Genomic DNA, 22,103 nt, shown 5'->3' on the forward strand with positions numbered 1-22,103 from the left:
AAACAACTAAGAAATTATATTGGAAAAGCCCTAAGCATATTTAATATGGCTTGAGTAATCAAGAGAGTCTACTTGTCACCATTACATGTTTCCAAAGTAAAAATTGCATGCCACAAGCTGATCTCCTTCTCTTTTGTCTCGACTCTCCATCTCTGAAGCTATTCTCCCCCACATCTGTAATCATCTGTGTGCAAAGCAAATTAAAAACAATTTTGTTGGAAATCAGTGCGTTATTTTGTGCACTATAGTACGTATGGCAATAGACACTTATTGAATCATAGAATGGTAGAATGGTCTGGGTTGAAAAGGACCTCAAAGATCATCTAATTTCACCCCCCTTGCTATGTGCAGGGTCGCCAACCACCAGACCAGGCTGCCCAGAGCCACATCCAGCCTGGCCTTGAATGCCTCCAGGGATGGGGCATCCACAGCCTCCTTGGGCAACCTGTTCCAGTGATTGTATCTCAATCAAAAGTAAGGTCTAATTGATTTCTTAAAAGAAGACTGGACAGCAATGAGATAATTATGCATGATGTTGATATAGCTCATTTTACATGCACCATGCGTATAGGGCACCACAAAGTTTGCAGACATCCTGACAAAATCTGCAAACTTGAAATCCACCATCCACTAGAGCTAGTAAGCACCAGAAAAGGTCACTGCAGTATTACTGTGAAGACCTGCATGAAATGGCCCCAGGATGGAAGGAAAAGAAACTCAAATCATTTTTGTACTAGTGCCTGGCAGCTGTGCTGCTCAGCCTCCCACTGTCCATTAGAGAAGTTCTGCAAGGCTCATAAAAGAGCCATCAATTTTTACTCCTCCTAAAGGACAATACAAAGCATATGTGTCTCAAAAACAAGCTTTAAAATGAAGTAGATGGTGTGATGGCTTTAGATGGCATAAATGTGTGGTTCTTTATAACCTGGCTTATGTGATAGGACAGAGCTCACCTAGATATTGGTTGCATTTTCATTCCCAATGAAACTTCTGCACCATGTAATATTAAACTGGTAGACAGACAAATGAAAAGAAGCTTGAGGAAAGTAAGGGTACATTGCTCCCTATCTGTCAGAAAAGTGCCTAGGGAAATGAGGTCAGCTATCTGCTCAGAAATTGTGCTCGAACATGAGAAAGCCTAGATTTGTTTCTGTAAATTACAGAGGTCTGGCCTCACTTCTACTGAAAGTGAATAAAAATTCCTTATGTACTCTCATTAAAGTAGGGTCAGCTTTATAAAGCATAAGGATACAGTGCAGCATTGAGACTTGCTGTTGGAGCTGAATACTAAATTGTCTTTTAAGTATATGTAGCATTCAGGTTGTAGCGGTGAACGAAAGCCTGACAAACTCACCTGTTTTTGCCCAAATTATCCACCACACCTTTCATTTACCTTTGGTTATCCTACTGGTAAACCATATGATTAAACAAAGGAGGATTACTTGATATAAAAGTGAATTATCAGGAATAAAGAAAAAGAACTTTCCTTTTGCTGTCTAGAGGGACTGGCAAAGTTTTAAGTTTAATGCGATCCTGAATGTTCTCATCTGAAGACCTTGTCTTCTGTTCAGGTAGATTTTAAGTACCTTTTAGTAACATAAGGCACAATATCCTCCTAGCTTTATCTGTTTTCTCTGCTGGATCATCTTTTCTGTACGTAGATTCCTTTTAAGAAACTGTGAGCTGGGGATAAAGATAAATAACTGTTGAATAAAGCCTCTATGTTTATGTTTGTCAGAATATTTTGGACCTGGTCTCTCCTATGCAACGTGTGAAGAGACTTGAAATTTGCTCTTCTAACTGTTATAAAGATAAGAAGGAACAAAGTCTGTTATTCCACATAAGATTTCATGCAGGAGGGTAAGAATTTTTTTCCAACAAATACAAATGGAAGAGGCTTTTGAGGGAATGACCTTCCATCTAAAGGTCTTAACTAGGAAGTTCCAAGAAATTGCTACAGAATCTAGATGAATAATTACAGGGGTTATATGGGGACTTAACCACAACACAGTTACAAATACGTACAGTCTGCAATACAGGCTCTAAGGGATAAAGACTAATTGTTATACAGGAAGAAACTGCTTTCCAATTATCCTGCTTAGCTTTTTTGAGTAGTTTGCCACTGAACTGTGTGAACTAGCCTGGGAAAACTGGGACTCTTCCATCTCTCATGTTTAAAGTCATGTTGTCCAGCTTTAGATTTGGGTGGAGAGCGAAGCCTCTCATTCTGAGGCAATCCATTGACGGCTGGAAGACATTAGAGTTGTTGACATCTGTAAAGAATTTGAGAAATTGTGTGCGGATATACAGCAATGAGCAACACAGAGGCCACAGCAGATCAGAGCTTCATGGTCACCCAGGAGTTGCGTAACTGAGGATGATGCATGGATTCTTTCCAGAAGATGTCAAACCCAGTCCATGTGAATGAAGCAGAACTAAAAAATTTGTACTGTGTTCAAGCAGCCATTCAAGGAAAATCTAAGTCAGAATTTCCCTCTCACAGCTCTTTCTGATGCATAGTTCTTTACTTTGATGGGTTCCTTGACACATCAATAGCATTGCATTCCTTATGTTTGTCTTTAACATGGACACTTAAATACACATATAAACATATACACATACAAAACCCTATCTTTTTTATGCTGATTTCTCTATTATCACATTTTCATTCCTCCAAAGCATGCTCCCTCATTTGTCTTTGTTCTCTTTCCTAGGCAGGTGGGAGGGTTAATTAATTAATATTCTTATCGCTGGGAGGTAGAAACATGCAGATTGTCTCAAAATCTACATGGCAGGGTCATTACAAGTATTCAGTTGAGGCACTGCAGGTACTAGGGAAATATTTCATCAGAAGTCTGAGATGCCATGGGTCTCAGGCAATATAATCTTACCTTTGGGGTTTGTTCCAAATGCTGTAGGAGTTCCTGGTTGGATGTCTGATCTCTCTTTGTGGTGATGATGGAGAGATTCTCTGTTCTCAGTTTGGATGAACCTCTTCTGCTTTGCAATATAAGAAGAGGCGTTGTGTATGCTGAGCAGCTGCACTTCATGTCATGTTTAATTGCATCTCCATTCTTTGCTGCCCCTTCTCCATGTACTGATGCACTGATTGCAGAACTACCACCGTAGCTTGCCTGCTGGCTTACATGTATAAAAATGAGGTGTAAAACTCCAGCAAACCAGAGTGCCATAAATTCATCTATGTCTGATGAACGCATTGGTAAGTGTGGATGACCAAGATGGAGGAAAGCAGAGTGTGAGATTAGAAAGCTTACTGGGGCCAGTGTTGCCTAAGTATTAACTGTGGTGTCATGCTTTTATTGTGCAGTAAATTATGATCTTTCTTTCTATAACTACAGTAAGTCATAGTCATTATAGAAAACAGTTCCCTCCTTTCATCCCCATCATTTTTGCTTTTTTGTAATGTTTTAATACATGATTTTCTTCGCCACAGATCTTCTGTCATACTTAAAAGACACTAACTGCAAATTAAATTGACTTTTTTTCTTTAGATTACAAACTAGAAATGTGATTGCCTGCAAAACCATGCAGGTTTTTGAGGAGGAGGTCATAATCATATTTGCCTATCTTCCTAGGTCTTCTTTTACACACCGTTATGAATAGGACTTGCATAAACATGGAGAACTGACAAATTAAAGAGGAAAGACGCTGAAACTTAAAAAATAAAGAGAGCTGTATAATGTCTCGAGGGGAGGAGCAGAAATTTCCTTCTAATCTCTTTCCGCTATTGTAAATACAGATCTCACTTGCAGCAGCACATCAACAGATGCTGGCTGTTCTTGTCTCTAATTGCTGCTGTCACTTCAGCTCCTTGCTGCTCCCGCTGCTGCAGCGCAGTCATGCAGAGGACACTTGTCCACTGACTTCATGCTCTGCCACGTGCCCTGCTCTAGGTGGGTGCTTTTGTGCAGCTCCACATCCCTGTTGCTGTGGCTGCACAGCAGCGTGGGTCTACAGCAGTGACTGGTGTCATCTCCTGTGTTCAGGCCACTCCACTGGCTGCAAGGGCAAAGGATATTGTCTGCCAGGCACCCCTGACTGAAAGGCTGCAGGAGAGCTTTGAGGCAGGTGCAACTTCAGAAAGCTCTGCATGCTCGGGCAGGATCCCCACTTTATCCTGCATAAACAGTGGCAAAGTATTTTTCTTCACATCATCCACTCAATTCCTGCCTTTTTGCTGCACTTCTACCCCCACCGCTGCCTTTTCTTTCTCCCCCGGGACTGGCAGAATCTCAGAGGAAATAAGTAAAGCTTTCCTAATATAGAAGCTCATCTTCTCTAAAACCACTTCTCATTCTGTTAATGGAGTTCTGGAAATGTTTCAATTCTCTCCCTACACTAATACTTTATTCTTTTCCTCTGATAGCTGTCCAAGCACCAGTGTCATCAGTTTTCTTCGCTTTATTAGCTCGTTTTACAAAGAAATGCACAGGCAGTCTAACAAAATAACAATAAAAAATTGGCTGGAGAGTTTTATAGCTATGTACTCCCTTTAAAAAAATAAATATGCATCTAGAGACATCTTTCTGAAGCTGTTCCTTTACCAGGGTTTTAACATTTCACAAATATATGTGCCCTAGATATAAGTATCAACAGAAGATAAAGCAGGATGCTTAATATAATTACAGACATCTCTGCCCCCTTCCCCTCTTACCCTGAAATATGTTTGGCCCAGAGCTCCGCTTTCAGAGCCTTTCCACCTTTGTAGATGTGACAGCAGTGTTGAATATTTGCAAATCCACTCTTAAAATTTTATATAACAAAAGCACCAAGTGCCTGCAGATCCTCCCTGCACAAGGGAGTGCTTTTTCTGTGCCTCCCTCCCCCACAGCTCCACTCATTCTGGGGAGAAGCAAAGGCAGCACAGAGCAGCAGGAGGGGAGAAGCTCTTGTTCTGCAACAAGAAAAAGGTTTTTCACCGGGGACGAGGTGTGAGGGAGCACTGGGGACAGAGGGATCTGCCTCACCCAGGGCTGATCCTGTGGGCAGAGGGAAGAACAGGAGTGCTCTGGTCCCCTTCAGACCCCAACCTCAAGTTGGGGTCCATGAAATAGAAATGGCACGAAATAGAAATGGCAGGGAGCAAGAATACACGAAGTGGGAACACTGGAGAAAGTGGGAAGGCAGTGGGAAGATTTCTTCAGAAAGGAGGCATTTGAGGAGGCTCTGTCTGAACACAGAAGTATGGGTAGTCGAGAACAGGAACAAAGCTGCAGTTGCTCTGGGAAAGTACCAGCTATACTAAGGGTATTCAGCAACCCCAGTAAGCACATGCTCAAAATACTGCACACCAGTTTTGGAGGCATTACCATCAGCTACCTTCTTTGTGCTTAATCCTAGCTGCCCAGGGCATACTTACCCGCGCATCCTTCTTTAGACACAACACATACAAAAATAGGAGCTGGCTGAGATAAGCACCACGTGTGAAATAAACATTCAGGCAATTCCCTATCAAGATGGCTTCTCCAAAGTGCACAGGATGGGGAACAGGAGAAGAGCTGGCCGGGAAGGTCTTCCATTTCATACAGAATCTTCCAGCGAAGGCCAACACAGGCACAGAATCACCGGCCAAGCCAGGCTGTTGCACAGGGCCTGTTGCTGTCCTGTCTTCCATGAATCACAAGGATGCTAACAAGACAGTCACCTGTCTGTGGTAGGATCCAGCCAAAACCGAAAGTGAGGACAAGAAGAAACTGGGTTCTCACAAGCACAATTAGCTGCATGAAGCACAGCTCAGGAGGGAGATAATTCTGATAAATGCTAGCTCTGCTAGCCACAGAAAGTAGGGCTATGGATCTAGTGATAGCTGGTATATATATAAATATCTGTGTATATATATATTATTTGGTCTACAGATAGAGCAGGAACAGAATGAGCAAAAACCTGAGCTGAAAAGTGTTCTCTGACATGAAGACAGAATTGAGGTGCTACTTTTATGCTGCATTTTTATTAGTGGCGTCTCAAAAATATCCCTTGCAGCAAGCCTCTTTCACTTCTCCCACAGAAGCATGAAAATTAACATCAGTTAGCAACATTCTCTATTGCTTTAGAGGAAATGTTGTTCAGAGGTGTATATACATTATTTGTCTCATTTGCTTTTTTTTTTCTTTTTAAAGAAAACCTCTAACAAAGTCCAGCTTTCATAATGAAATTCTTTTATTTCTTTTTCAACCCAAGGCATAATTCTTTCTTTTTTCCCCTCCCATTGTTTAAGACATGCACACACCAGCAAGCAAATCACAAGATTTTCTACGTCATTTTCCATCAAATTTCACACTGGGCATGATATGCCAGCTCAGATAAAATGCAGAAGTAAGCCACGTGGTCTGACACATGGTTCCCAGGAGCAGACAACAGTCTTGCTCTCTGGGTGACTAAGGAAGGCCTTCTGTATCCTGCCCTGTGTAGGAATGTGGCTGTGCTGTTCTTGGAGATGAGGTGGGACTGCACTTGGAGGTCACAGCTGCTTCCCTACCTGCCCATTACCCCACAGGGGAAGTGCATGAGAAGTGCCTGGACTGGTCCCCAGGCCAGCAGGGGCGTGCACCCACCTATTCTCACTTCACCACCCCAAGCACCGCTCCTTTCAACCCCACAACCACTCCAGGTGCACACACCATGCAGCCAGCACCCTAGGGAAGGCACAGCCACGTCCCAGCATTCTGCAGCCCCTTGCTGCTCACCAGGAGCCCAGGTCACCACCCAGGCCTGTCTGCCCACTCACATCTACATGCAAGAGACAACCAGGTGCTCTCCCCTACTAACGTATAGGCGTAGCTTATGCAATCCCATATGGCAGTTAGCTTTGACCCAAACAAGAACCTAACCTGGTGAAGGCCAATTCCTGTGAAAATATCCTATGCTGCTGCTTAGCTTATGGTCCGAATTACTCAAGGTCAGTTTTTATTTAACCATGCTTTTTCCTAGGATTTTTTTCCCTCCAATATTAAGGAACGCAATTGGATAACAAAGCATGTGTAGCTTGTTTTCTTGTGTTGTTTCTCAGCTTGCTCCTCAATTTTCATTGCCCCTTTGGACTTCAGTGGTGGGGTGGCTGCCAGGTTTCCACAGAGATGTGAAACAAATTCTATGCAATAAAATATCATCTCTACATAATTTAAAGCCCAAATGTACACGGTGACAGTTTTATGTTTGAATAATATGAAAATCCAAGATATTGCATGTGAGTATAATTTAGGATCGAGACCAACAAGTATTTCTGTGCCCTGGAATCCAGTTAAAATGCACCATTGCACATACTGTTTCAGTGGTGAAGTATTGCTCGCCTCAGGTTGCTGCAGGGTAAGAGCTTTATTTTCCTAACCCATGATTTAGTGCTTTCCATCCCCTGTAAAGGGGAACGAACAATGCCCTCTGTGTGAGCCTCCCTGGCCTAGGGAACAAGGGGAAAATGGCTGCAGGGGGGAGAGGGGAAAGGGGAGAAGAGAGGGGGAAAAGAGATGTCTGCAGTGGGTGGGCACAGCCACAGCTCGCCTTCTCAGAAGGGTTGAAGGTGAGGTGTTGGGACAGAACCCCAGTCAGACCGTGGTGGTGAAGCTCCACTGGTTTTGAAGGAATCGAAGCAGACTGGACCAGCTGAGGGGTTGGCTGCAGTTTTGCATTTGGTGCCCAGTGTTGTACAAGCCGGGGAGGTTTGAAACTGTACTCCTCACGTACCACGGAGGGGCTGTGGGAGCGATGTTTGCTTTGGCAGGGAAGCCTGTTAGTGCAGACCTAGCAGGTTTCTCTGTGAAAGGCTCTATTCTGCTCTGCATGATGGTAACTTCTGCAAAGAGAGCAAATGCATTCAGAGATACAACTTAACCCATATCCTTGTTTAATGTACAGGTCCTTGTGCAGCGTGGACCTTGAAGCAAATTCATGTGGATATTCTCGTAGCTGTATTCATCCCTAGATGTCCCATGTTTCCCTGCAGAGCAAAGGCTTCACGGTTTCTCCTGGAAACCTATTCCCAACTCACTCTTTATCTACCCATCAACAGAGAGGATCTGTGTAAAAAGCTGTTTAACTGATATATTTGCAATACCTGCCTCCACAGGCTTTGGGATTAGGAAAAAGGAGCTGCTGCACTTCTTCTATTCTCCCTGTGTCATAGTGTTTCCCCAGCTGGTCAGGCAGGCACTTTCTAGTGCGGACAAGCCCCTAAGGGGGAGCTTGTGCTAAGCTTTTCATATTTCTGGCATGCTTTCTGAAATCAGTTTTCCTCTCCCCTTCTATTCTCTTCTCTTTTGCCATGATACCTGCTCTGGTTCTGCCTAGTTAGAAAGATTATCTTCTCCCAGCATGTGAAATGAAGTAGTAGCTAGAAAGGAAAAGTTGAACTAGATAACAGAATTGTCTCTTCTCAGGCAGTCCAGGGCAAAACCTTTCAGACAGAGCAAGAAAGCTTGAATACAAGAGATTTAGCAGAAGGTCTCCCTTACAAAAGCCACGTTCTTTCAATGAGTAATGTGGCAAAGGACAGATATACAGATACGGCACCTGATTTCTGATACAAGAGCTAGAGGACATGAAAAAAAAAGAATAGCAAGCAAAGGTATAAAATAGGCAGCAATGCTGCATTATACAGATTGTAAGGTCTTCCTCAATTTTAATCGCAGTGTTGTAAAGACTAAAAATGATTGGCAAAAAAATTAAGTGGAAAGGGCTCCAACATAGGCAATCTCTGAACCATAGGATCTTGAAGAGCAGGGAACTACTGAAAGAAAATAATCACATTATGTTTGTCCTGCTATTATACTCTCCCATAAGCCTCTATTTGCTGGTCAATTTCAGTGGTAGGATGTATTGTTGGTAGGCTTTCATCTGATGCAGTACATGAAGTTTTATCTATGAAAATGCATCTAGTTGATGTCAATCTAATATGATAGAGTCCTTGCACATGCTCAGTTCAATGTTAAGAGGTCTGCTCCATCAGTGCTACAGCTAAAATCATTCCTTGTTAGCTTCTTCTCACCTCATGGCACACTGAAGTTCTTCATCTGATTGTAGCTGTGGAAAAGTGACACGGGTGAGAAAAAGAAGGCATTTCAAAAACCAATCCCAAATGTGCTTCTTTTTGTGACAAAGCTCCAAAGATAGTCTTCTCCCATTAGCAGTGTAAAAAGGGTCATGTCAACACGGACAAAGAATGCACAGTCCTCATATTTGGGAATGGATTCTAATCACCAAGTGACTGCACTGTTTACTTTTGATGGTGCATTATCTCTCTTCCAACATGGTTTCAACAGATCCTGGAAATCTCAATCAAGAACATGTGTCTCTTGTCTTGTGCAGGCATTTCAGACTGTTGCAGTACCTTAGGTTTGCTTCAGGTTGGTAAATGGTAATCCCATTTCAACTGATATTTGACAATATTGTAAGTGTGGTAACTTGAGCAAGACTCTGGGCTCTCAGAAATACTTTATCCCCAAAGGAGTTGCTTTATTCAGATTAGCAGTTATGTCACAGCACATCATACCATGATACTGAAAATGGTGTGCTTTGAGTTTCTCAGGATCTTAGGGATGTGACTACTATTTGCCATTTAAAGGCTATGCTAGCAGTGTCTCCAGTTCTTTGATAGCAAAATCTTTGCAATTCTGTCTTACAAGTCTTACATTTTAACAAATGCAGAGCAGATGCCACAGCTTACTGTTCAGTTCTCTTCTAAATTATAGAGTATATGTCATAATGTCAAGTCTGCTTGTTAGGAATAATTGGAAATACCTTACCGCTATCTGTCTGAAATAAACGTCTTGTGCTCTGAATGCCCTGGTGTCAGATAAGGAATATATTAATATTGAACATATGAACTTATTCATTGCCCACCAAACAAGGATTCATGATCTGTGAGTATTAAACAGTAGAAAGGATCATTCATCACAACAAGCTGATTATAAGCATTTATAGGAAAATGGAGCAGCATAGATCCTGTCACACTTCCTCACTTCAAACATTCCAGCGGTGAGTAATGTAACACCTCCTGCCTTCCAGAGCTACTCTAGAGATTGCTCAGTGGAGCAGCAATAGCGTATTTACCATCAGAGTACAAGTTATGTGTGTCTCCCACTACCCACCTCTCTTCCTTCAGCTCCCTGGTTCTGGACACATAGCACAAAATAGAAGCCATTATAATCCCAATTTGCTGTGGTTAGTTGGCAAGGGCTGCATGATACCTGAACTATGAGATTTTGCTCTAGTTTTTTGGGGAACCTATCTGATGGTTCCTGAAGATAATGGGGACAAGGAAAGAAAACTATTCATTTCAGTGAGTTTTATACGATTGGTTTCAATGGGATCTTCAGAGATTGTCAAGGTGCAGCTTTGCATGTTCATACTACTGCATAAAGAAGCATTAGATCCAAAGGAAAAGTGTATGATTGAATTCATGCATTTATTTAATGGATCTCAGCTGTATGTCGAGGTCTGTTTCATTTAACTTGTTTGCTCCCTTTACCCTTTTGTTCTCTTTATTACTAACTGCTAATCATAAAGCTCTTTTATGTGGTTGATGTCAGGTCTGAGGACTTTGTAGACCTCAGTGCAGACATCAATACAGATGGCTAAGCTGGTATGGTGACCGTTGCTCCATTGGCTCTGATATTACACTTTCAAAACTTATCATATTGATTTGGCTACATAAATTACATACCTAGCTGCCATTATAATTTCTGGACAGTTCATGAATGCTATGTGCTACCTGCCAGCTTTGATATTGTAAGTAAAAAAGTCAGGGCCTATCTCTGGAAGTCTTTGAGAAGAGAGACAAAGATGTTGTAGGGAAAAAATCTCAAAGATCAGGAAGACATTTTGATGTGTTTATTATGCAAATTAATTAACCCCACTCTGGGATTTCAGTAATTCTTTGGATCTTGCAGAGTCTGGTGTTTGATACTTGCCACTTGCTTAAACAGTTCTGTAGCAAATTCAGGCTTCAAGCCATCTTTTGCTTGTTTGTGGTTTTGTTCAGGTTCTCATGGCTTTACAAGTATTAGAAAAAGTGCACAAGCATTGTTTGAGCATGAGAATTCTTGGACTGGATGGCTAGATGTGCCTAAGCATTCAAAGATTTTAGATGCTTACTTTCCCGAGTAAAATCCAGCCAATCTAATTCAATTTGGAGCTGATCTCATTTCTACATACATTAACAAAAGCTAATCCACTACTTCAGTTGACCAGAGCCTTGTACTGTAGCTGAGATTAGTATATTCAGATGTATACCGAAGTTTATATACATTTCAGCATGACTTTCTAATCATTTCATTTTATAAGTAACTCTAAAATCACAATGCGATTTACCAAAGACTTTCCCTGAAAATAATGAAATATTTCAAGGAGTCTTCTTTGGAGGCAGAGGAAGAAAAGATGCATGTCTGGCATAGTAACTGTCAGAAAAAAATGGAAATTTTTACACTGGGATGAACACAGATTTAACTGGGAGACGTGAGAGGAGGTGGAGTAGTGACAAAAAGGAGAGACATCTATGTGTATTGGGAAATAAAAGAACATGTTGTATTGACCAGTTCTGCTATAAGAGATGAAGGATAATGAAAAAGTTAACATTACTTTAATGCTCCTGGCCTTTTTTAAAAATAAATCGCCATCTCATGTGATGTCTCAGTTTCTTCACACCTCTTCCCATTACAGAATTAAATAACAAATTAGCTGTCTTCTCAGGAAGAAATGTGCCAAAACACATACTAAATCACAGAACGAAACTATGAGACGCTAGTCTTCCTCTTCCTTTAATCTAGATATGTTTTTTTTATAATTTGAACTTGCTATTTTTGGCTACATGACATTGTTTTCTGGAACAGCTTGAATTTGTGCACATTACAAGACGTCTTAAGCTAATTCTTTTTCTTTTTTACTCCCAGTTTTATTTTATCTCACAACTGCTCTAAATTGCAGCCATCTCAAGGTAGTATTTCCAGAATGCTTAAAATGAAGTAAAAAACAGGTACTAATTTAAGATCCTGCAGCTACCATATCCTTCCAGATTTCCATTTTAGTTTTCATCTTTTCTCTTTTTCATTTCATAAGAATGTGCTAAAATCCAAATACAAGGAAAAGAAAACTTGCTGTAGTAGAAAGGCGAACCAATTCTGTGCCTTCCGTTCTCTTTGATTTCCTTCTGGTTGCTCACAACACTACTGCTTACGTTGCACTGCATACCTGTCTTTCTGCCCATTCTTATCCTCTTATGCTGTTCGTCCCAACGGCAAACAGCCTTTCCCTTCATAGGTCACCCTCCATAGATCAACATAGATCATCGTTTGGGCTAATTTGGGTTATCTTCCTTTCCTTCTGATGTAGTTTTGTCATTTTACTATGCATGTGCTGATTTCCTTAGAAACAGAAATGGATGGGTATGGTCTACCACATGTTTACATTGACTTTAGAGAATTTTGGATTCAGTCCTCTCTCTCCAAAGTACAGACGCAAAAGCAATATGCTGCCTTTCCCTTGTTGGTTCTAGAGTGTTCCATGTAGTGTTGCAAATTGAGTCCACGCCTTGCACGCAGCATTCAGAAAGTTGCTGAATGTTGCTTCTGTGCTGTACATTTATTGACTGAAACATTTCAGTTGTTGCTTTTCACGCTGGTAATTTTAGAGCGCAGATGCCTAGCATGTTTACTCACATACCAGGGCTCACATTTAATGAGCAAAATGTCAAGTATATTGTTATCCACCATAAAAACTGTGAAAAATATACTTGCCATCTGCAGTATGCCTTCTGCTTCAGCCTAGAAGACTTTTACAAGCAACTACATGAAATTAACATTAAAGTCAATATTTATAAATGGAACCACCTCTAAGGGGCCGGATCTTCTCCCCTCCCACACCCCTGTTCCTACGGGAGTTAATAGGCTGGAGAGGAGGCTGGGTACAGGAAGCAGAGCTGTCTCTCTTGGCTCCTGCAGTCAGCCAGAAGAATCTCGCAGTGCTGAGGAAGCAGCAGAAAAAGAAGGGTTGCACTAAATAGCACTGACAGCAGCTACGGGCCAGATCCTGAGCTGATGTCAGTTGGCATAACTTCATCAGCTTCACTGAGGTGACGCAGCAAATATAATGGCGGAGCTCTGCTGACTTACATAGCCCAATACTTGATTTATGCCAGCTGAGGGCCAAGGCCTAAATAACAGTCGTGAAATAAGTGGTGGATAGAACATCTGAAACTAGGACTTGATAGACTGCCCTGAAATAATACTACAGCATTTTCCAAGAAAATGTTTCCTATCGCTCCAAAAAATGTAATTTTCTCTGGGTCAAGAGCTGGCCATTTTCTCCAACTTTTTATGTTGGAGAAAACAGAGATCTCATCTTCTGCTAGAGCCCCTAGGTTCTCCTAGGGAATAGGAGAACCTATATTCTCCTAGGGAAGAATAATACAAATTAATAACTAATACTAAAACAGCCTTCCCCAAATAGTCTATGAGCCTTTATTTTTGCTCTTGCTAAGCCTTTCATCCTATTACTTTTAGTGCACTGCAGAAATGAGATCTTAGCACATTTTGGGGGGGGAAAAAAAAAGCTGCTGTCCACTCATCTTATCCAGACATCTAGGAGTAGCTGAAATTCCAGCCAGACCATTATGGAGCAGAGCTGGTGAACTGAAGGCAGAATATAACTCCCCTGACCAGTGGAGCAAAGATAACTTGGCCATCTGTTCCAGCTGTTTTGGAAGCTGCCATGTACCCTCAGCTCCACCAAGCTCATCTGAACCACCGTCCAACACAGACATGGAGGGAGCTGGTCACTCCCACAGCTGGAGGCTAATGAAACAGAGAAAGATGGCATCATCATATATTCAGTTGCCTTGCCTTGTTCCTCACACATATAGAACAAGAGGATCAGAGGGAAAATTCCTGCAGTAATTAATTAGTAAACACAGCATAAATATTTATTGAGAAAACTCCAGGTCAAATGGATTTTAAAATTTTTATTTAGAGTTGTTTAGATGTAAACATATATTCTTAATTGGGCTTTGAAAAGGGCACTCACATGTTTCCTTTTGAGCATTTCTAATGTAATCATTGCTTGGGCAATTAGGCCACTTGCTAAGCCACAAATCTTATCTTTCACACTGGTGAGTCATAAATAAAGACTGAATCACAAATAGACCAGACAGACAAATGGTGGCAGAAAGGAAATAAGATTGGCTGTGACTGTATTTTGTCTGGAAATGAAAAGGTGGCTGTCAACTACCTGAGGAGTGCAATTCTAACCCAGCTCTCGAAATTGGAAGAATTGAGAGGAGAGATGTAACTTAAACTGCATTATCATTCAGCTTGATTAGCTCACGGAAGGGACCGTACACTAAGCAGGAGTCTTTCTTAAGACTGAACTGGATGATCGAAGCTCTTGAGTGCTCAGTGCTTCTGCCTGACACAACTGCCTGCAATTACAGGGTTAGTGGCCTGATTACTCAAATGGTCCTAACCTGTTCTGTTGTTATCTCTGGCCCTTAGGTCTCTCACAGACCAGGGGAAGTTTGTGCAAATACAGTTATGCCACTGTCACATAAGACTATTTACACAAAATCTAATGTTTGCACTGTGAGCTTGAAGTGGTACGGCTGCATTGCAAAACTCTCCTGTTAGAGAAAGCGAGAGCAGCTTCACTTGTTACAATTGCATTTGAGGTCAAGTGTATTCAATTATGGGGTGCTCCTAATAAGATGGAGATGGGCTAATAGCTCTACTAGCTAATGAAATGCTTCCACTGTCTGATCAGCGCAATGACTTTCTGGTGTGTGACTAGAGATCTTGGAAGGTATTGTTGTATAAGTAATGGGGGCTTAGCATGTTGGGCTAGGGTTTATTGTGTTCTGTTCTTTTCAAGGAGAAAGACATGCTTGGATTCTTGCTAGTTTTTGGGGATGATTTGCTTTCTTTCTGTGAGTAATTCTGTGAAGCCTGAAACAGCAAAAAAACATAGGCTAGAAGTCTGTCTGGGTAAGTGCATGCTCTCTATTAAATGAACAAAATCCTCCGTCTGTAGAAGCATAGGTTTAACTGTATCTTCCAGTTCTATATATTAGTTCCATTATACAGCAGTAACCACATCTCTAAGTGTGTTCTTTGCTTTGCTACGGCATCATCTAGTCATCGTCTGTATCATCTTATGATGAGGGCTGTGTTTCCCAGGCAGTGCTCTATGCATCTGAATGAAGGGATCTTTTAGTTTCAGGTGTCAAAGCTATCTGCCTGCTATGATCACAGTGTTCGGTATTAGGATTTTAGGGTAAGTTACTGCTTGCTTTCTGCAAGCATGTAATTAGGTGGTGTTTTACTGTCCTGGAGGAATATTCTATTTCTTTCCATTTCTAAATGTTTGGTCAGTCCATATGTGGCAATAGAAAGGTGCTCTACTTTGTTACCTCACTGTATGGAAAGGTTTTATGTATATAAAAAATATAAAGACCTCAATGTGTTCCCCTTCATTTTCCTAGAAATTAAGAATAATTAACTTACTAGTGTGTAAGCAGTTAAAAATAAAAAAAAAAAAGACTTTTAAGTATACAGTATGTATTGCAGATTTTAGAGATGAAGAAATCAACTCGAGTGCGAGTTGAACTTGCACTTTAGCCTCACTGTGCCCAGCATTGCATCCTAGTGTATAATACAGCCTGCTTTCTGGCAAAATAGCATGTCTGGACGCGAATGTTAGCCATTGAAATACATTCACATTAAGCCAAATTCTATGAAGTAAAGCACTTTTTTTTTTTTTTTTAACATAATGTATATTTATTCTTTGCTTACTTACCTTTCTGAAATGGTGGTAGGAAAAAAAAAGGAAATGCCTCTCCAGAAATGTGTTGTTTTTTTTTGTTTTTTTGTTTTTTTTTCTTCCCAGGTGATTTGACATTCATTTCTTTTTTTGCTCACCTACCTAGTGAAGATTGTTATGTAAGAATTTCTATTTTGGCAGAGTCAACTTTCAAACATCTCTGAGAAATCATGCTACCAGAAGTGCAAAATAAAATATTTGTGAGCTGAATCCCCACTTCTAACCTAAGTGGCATTGCAAGCTTTGCAAGTCATGCAGTTTATTTTATATACATCAGGTGTACTGCATACCTGATGGTCCTGAAGACAGCACTTGGCTGATAAATGTTTTCACAGCTCTCCTGCTAGCATATACCAGCTCAAGATCTGCTGCTGCAGATATGCAATTTAATTTACAATGGAGTTGTCTGTTATGTGCCCAATGTTGTTCCTGCTTGAGGGTTTTGCTTTTGACTTCCCTACATATGGAATAAGGTCTTAGAAACATGCAGGATTTTTTCCAGTCTCAAATTAACTTGCTTACCATCCTCCAACATTGGGGCTGAAATTCTTTGCATTTCAATATCATGACACTATTGGTTGCGATACTGATGTAAAAAGGAGTAGGAAAATCTGCCTGCTTTTACTACAGAAAAAAATGTAGAATTGTTACTGAAGAGTTGGGCCTTTATTAGGAAAGCATACTGCACACATGCTTGTGCAGTTTCGCCACCTCAGCTTGTTCCCTGTATCCAGCTGTAGTGCAGGATGTAATACATAGCTGGTATTCACCTTCAAGATGTCAGTTCCTGCTTTAAACAACTACTTCTCTTGTCTAAGAGGAGTGCTGTGAGGGCAAGCAGTCTCAGGAGCATATGGGCACACCTCACGGGGTGCCAACAGCATAGGGCAGTGGTGAGCAGTTTGGGGTCCTGCCTCTGCCGTGTACTGCCTTCTGTGAGTTGAGAAAGCTGCTTTTGGTAATGGCTTTCTTTCTAATTGTCATCCATTAATTCAGTATGCTTGATCTTTGTATGACAAACTTGTGGTAGAATGCTGGGATTTTGGAGATGCTGAGAGATTTTTCTGCAAATAAAGAATGTGATCGCTTTGTAAAGTGGGAGTGTGGGAATAATGTAAACTTCACTTCCATGTGCATCAGTCACTCCACAAACTAAGGCAGAGAAATCCTCCTCAGTGTGCTATCAGGGTACAAGAAAGTCATTTGTAACTGTTTGTAAAAAGCAGCAGGTTTCTTAGATCAATGCCACTACTGAAGTACAAAGTAATAGTACTTCTAGAGGAGGAAGAGGATTGCCTTTTGAGTTACCATCTGCTCCTGGCCTGATTCCAATTGCTTCATGGTGAGTAATCTGAAGGCAATTTTTTAGAATCAATTTTGTATCACATTTTCACAATATGACATATGTAGCTCTAGGTATTAAAGAGTGAGGAACACTCCACCACTAGCCTGCTCCCACTGTAAAAGTAAATCCTCTAAATTAGAGGATAGTAATTAGTAAGATTCATTGATTTGCTCTAAATATCCTTGCAGTGTCCTCACTCCATTGTGGTTCACAGAATGAAGTCTTTTTTTTTTTTCTTTCTTTTTTCTTTCTTTTTTTTTTTTTTTTTTTTTTTAATATGGCGTTTTCTAAATGATCTCATCCCTAAGGCATGGGTGAAATAAAGGTCAGTACAAATGCTTCCCAAACAATAACCAGTGTAAGAGGATCACCAAATCTTGAGGGGGGAGGAGGGAGAACCTACAAAGCGATCAATGTAAGACCAGAAATGTCATTTGTCATCGTGGAGCAGAGGCTGTTTGGAACAGAACTCATGCCTTTGTAGTGGGCAAGTGCTCACACAGAAGCCAAATTCCTGCTTCAAAGCAGCCCTTCTCAGTGAAGTCCTGATCCTGTTCAGGCCTGAATGCTAGCCGTCCAGTGGCATATATGTGCACGTATGTCCATGAGAAAGTGTATCTTGAAAGATGCTTGGTCAAAGAGGAGGTCTGGTAGGTGAAACAGTCATGAAATACTTTTCCACAAGGATTCAGTTCACTAGAAAACACTAAAAGATTAGTCTTTTCAAGGTCTGAATTGTTTATGGTATTAGGCAGAAGTGCATCTTTACGTGGCTAAATTTAGAAAAATAGATTACATACTTATATTATGGGCTATGGCTGACAAGCTTGCCTGCCCCCGAACTTCCAGCTATAGATGTGAGAACTTCCTGAGAAGCACTGGGATCTCCTCTCAGGCACAGCAGTGGGTCTTGCAGAAGCTCTGGCAAGGCTCCCTCAGACATCTCACTGCCTGTCATCCTTCTTGGACCTAAATGCACTGCTGAAGAGGAACATCTGGGCTACTATGTTGTGCCATGTCTTTGTTTTTCTACTTCACAACTGATAAAAAATCAGAAGAAAACAATTAGGAACAACTTGACCTCCATAAGTTTAATTGACCTTTAATAAGATTAATTATATCCTTTGGTAGGCAGATTCTCAAAAATTTCTTTCCCAAGGATGTTACAAATCAAGCTAAGAATATATGCAGATTCTTGCATATTTCTGACAATCAGGGAAAGGACGTCTTTTGACAAAGGACAACCTTTGTAATTTGAGAGGAGATCTGCATTATGTCAGGGTAGCAGCTACAAGGCAGTCCTTTCTGTTTCAAGAGATCTATTAACAAAGGATGTATATGACAAGGAACAATTTGTCCTCCTGAGTTTTCTTCTATAATAAAGATATAGTAAATGTCAGCTTCTGGACAGACAATCTGAAGTGCAAGTCTATCCTGTCCTGGAAGGCTGTGTTAAGTCTCAGGGTCATTCATATTCATGCTCTCCCTTTTTCTGATTAAATATAGATATATTTAATACAAGAGGGGATCATTTGAGAATGACTTCTTACTCCTCTGATATAGTCCAATAAATAGGCAAGATTTGTAGAAGATAAGATGTTCAATTGCTGCAGGCACAACTTGCATTTTGATGTAAGTTCTCAGTACTTTACGTAAGCATAGTAACCATTGCTTGCCATGGGTGGAGCAAGGGAATCTCCTGCTGCCAGGTGACTTGTGAGAAAGGTTTGGCTTAATTGGCTAAGGAGGGTTTGTGAGGGATTACAACTTTATGACAAGGGATTAATTTAGATGATAATTATACAGTGTCAGTTTGTTTTGGTTCAGGATTTTTTTTTTTTTGTAATCTCTTGTGCCAGGAAAGCAAAATGTGACTTCCTTTGGAACTGCAGTCTAAATACAAGAAGTCACGGATTTGAAAGTTCAGTTAGGAAATTCCTCTTGACTTAAATATGTGTTGCAACCCTGAAATTATAGGTGTCCTTGAAAATTCAAGAGAGAAGAATACGAAGATTTCTATTCCGTAACTCCCAGTTTTCTATCAGATATGAGTAAGAGACATTATTTGTGTATGTTTCTAACGTGTACATTGAAGTACCTTTCAGTCCTTTACAAAAGGGGCATACAGTGCTGTGTGCCAGGCAGCCTGGTAGATTGATCAGTGATGTGAGCAGACACTGACATTCCCTAGGGGAGCACCTTGTCTAGCTGACCCTGCTCTCCCCTTGTGGGTCAGCTTAAGAGAAGTATCTCGCAGACCCACCTGTCACAGCAAGATGAATCCATTTACTGCTCATTCACAAAGCACACAACAGTGGGCACTGTGCAAGGTTTGATGTTCCCACAGAGGGCAGTGACTTGAATTGACAGTCGGGTGTCTGAGTTTTGCTCATTTAGATCCACATGATGGAAATGCTTTCAAATCTGTGCATAGGCTTGCACTGGAGTGTGGGGTGAGATGGCAGCTGGCTGCTGCACAGCCTGGTGGTGCCTGCAGGGCTAGGGAGAACCAGGCTGGGCCTCAGCTTTGCAGGCCGTACACATCAGCAAAAGGCACCCAGCACTGTGGCTTGTGCAGTATGGACACTTCTCAATTCAGAGGGTATTGCAGTGTGCACACAGCTTGGTGCACAAACCGAGAGAGGATCTGGTCTGGGTCCACTACAGCTGGATTGCTGTGTCCCTTCTCCTAGCTTGGTAAAAATCTACCTATTTGTAATCTCTTACTGTTTACATTTCTGTAATGTTTCTGGTTCTCAGATGGCACTAGCTAGAAGACCCTGCTACGGGAATGGTGAAAATATGCTCCTAATGGTGTCAGCGTGCAGGACAAGTTATGGCGGTGAAGTTTTTGTTTTTATTTTTTGACTTTATTCTTATTTCCCCTCCAGGAACCAAGAAGAGACTTGAGATGAAATCATGGTCGTGCTAAGCTCACTGAGAGCTGTGCCACTGACTTCAGTGTGGCTGGATTTCATTCTGAGTTACAGCACTCGTTGTGTTCTCTCCTCCTCGGTGGCAAAACTGTGAATGAGCATGGCATGTTTTGAATTAATCCCAATTTCTCCTGTCAAAAATGAGAATATATAGTATAGCTTGAACTGAATCTCCTCCTTTCACAGTATAATTTTGAATTTTTCTTCCCATTTAGTGTTATCTGGCATCCTGGTTGAAAAATTATGCATCTGGAAAGCAGCTGACTTCGATTTGGAAAAAGAGAAATACTTTTAACATGTCATCTCACTTAACATCTTTGATGTCCAAACGTACTCAGCTTTCTAGATCAGAACCGAGAGAATACAGTAATATATAGTCATTAACATTGAATTAGGCAGTGTGTTGTCAGCTAGCACTGGGAACAGATGTGTTTTTGTAGAATGTCGGGCTAAATGCATTGGTTTTTTTTAATACAGCTTCTGTCTGGATCATCATCAATCTCTCTTAGAATTCCCTTCTCCTTTCTACCACCTTGTGTAACTGCTCTATTTTGTACAGCCAAGAAAGAGCACATATCTTTCACTGGAGCTCACAACTCCATCTCAAATTACCAAATGTCCCTGACTATTCAGCCTTTTGAAAAAGCCGTAAATAGAGATATAACCCACCTAGCAACAAAAAGGAGATCTCCATAATGCAGCCTATGAACATGGTGAGTTTATTCAGTTATGTTTCTGCCGTAGCTCTTATTTTCCTGTTGTTAATCTTAAAAAAAAAAAAAAAAAAAAAAAAAAAAAAAAAAAAAAAAAAATCTACAGGAAAAGCCTTTTCTATTCTCAACTAGTGTTAAGAAATCCTGCTGATAACTGGGCAGGAAACAAATTATCTAAGCTTCTGAAATTAACATACTAGGTAGAGTATGTTGCTGGGCCAAGCAAAAAGAGAACAGAATAAATGTGAAGTTTTGAAAAATGTCACTTTTTCTGTTGAGCACTGAAGTACCATCTATATCCTTAGCTCATACAGCTATACTTAGTGAATGTTTTTATAAACGTGTTTAGGAGCTTTCTTCCTGAGCATTTTCCTTTCCCCTTTCAGCTTTCAATGTCCTGCACGCAGCAGTAACACAAGTACAATGAGAATGAAAGATGTAGACAGAAAGGAAGGAGAACGTGTTTTTTCCATATCTTAACATTAAAGAGGCTTTTATTTTTTTTCTGGAGGGCTTTTAAAAATATTTGAAGCATTTGCTTCATCTGTAGTAAAAGCAACAGACATATTAATTTTAAGTTGGTTTTGTTCCAGATTTAACCTTGTTGAAAATTCTGATGTGTTAGAAGATCTCCTGTCTATTTAAGGTGAAAATCCTCCTCTTTGACAAAAGAAACATATTACCATTTGAAAGGATGGTCAGCATTTTTGCTTACATACCTACCAGGTAATAATGACCACGTTGACCCTTCTTTTGATTGCTGAAGGCTTTTATGAATGCATTGATACTAGTTAAAGATGATGCTCAGTGCTGACTTTCATATAACGCTTTCATGAAAGTGCCTTTGAGAATGAAAGCGGTGGCCAGATTCTGATCTCTCTTCTTCAGATCTTACACTATTGGATTTTCATTTCCTAAATCAATGTGATGGAAAAGAAAATTATGCTCATTCTCAGATTGTGCATGAAATCTGAGGCTATTTCTAAAGAAAACACTGTATCTGTTAGAGAATTTTAGTCATTCAATTTAATAAGTTAAAATGACCTCTTTCTCTAGTGGAGCTAGCTGAATTGCAAAGCTTAGTGTCCTTTGGATAAGTTCCAGGAAGAAAAGTCACCCTGCAGAGTTTAAGTCTCAGCACAAAGCAAACTAAGTCCACTGTACTTGAACTTTAACTGCATTTATCATTAGGTCTTGGGTCCTAAATATGTGTAGATAGAGAAAGCCAGTATTTGGCTTGTGTTTTGGATGTGTTTCCAAAGCCTTAACATATGAGAAACTTAATGTAAGTTT

The sequence above is a fragment of the Tetrao urogallus genome (assembly GCF_951394365.1).
Source record: "Tetrao urogallus genome assembly, chromosome: 3".
Taxonomy (NCBI): Eukaryota; Metazoa; Chordata; class Aves; order Galliformes; family Phasianidae; genus Tetrao; species Tetrao urogallus.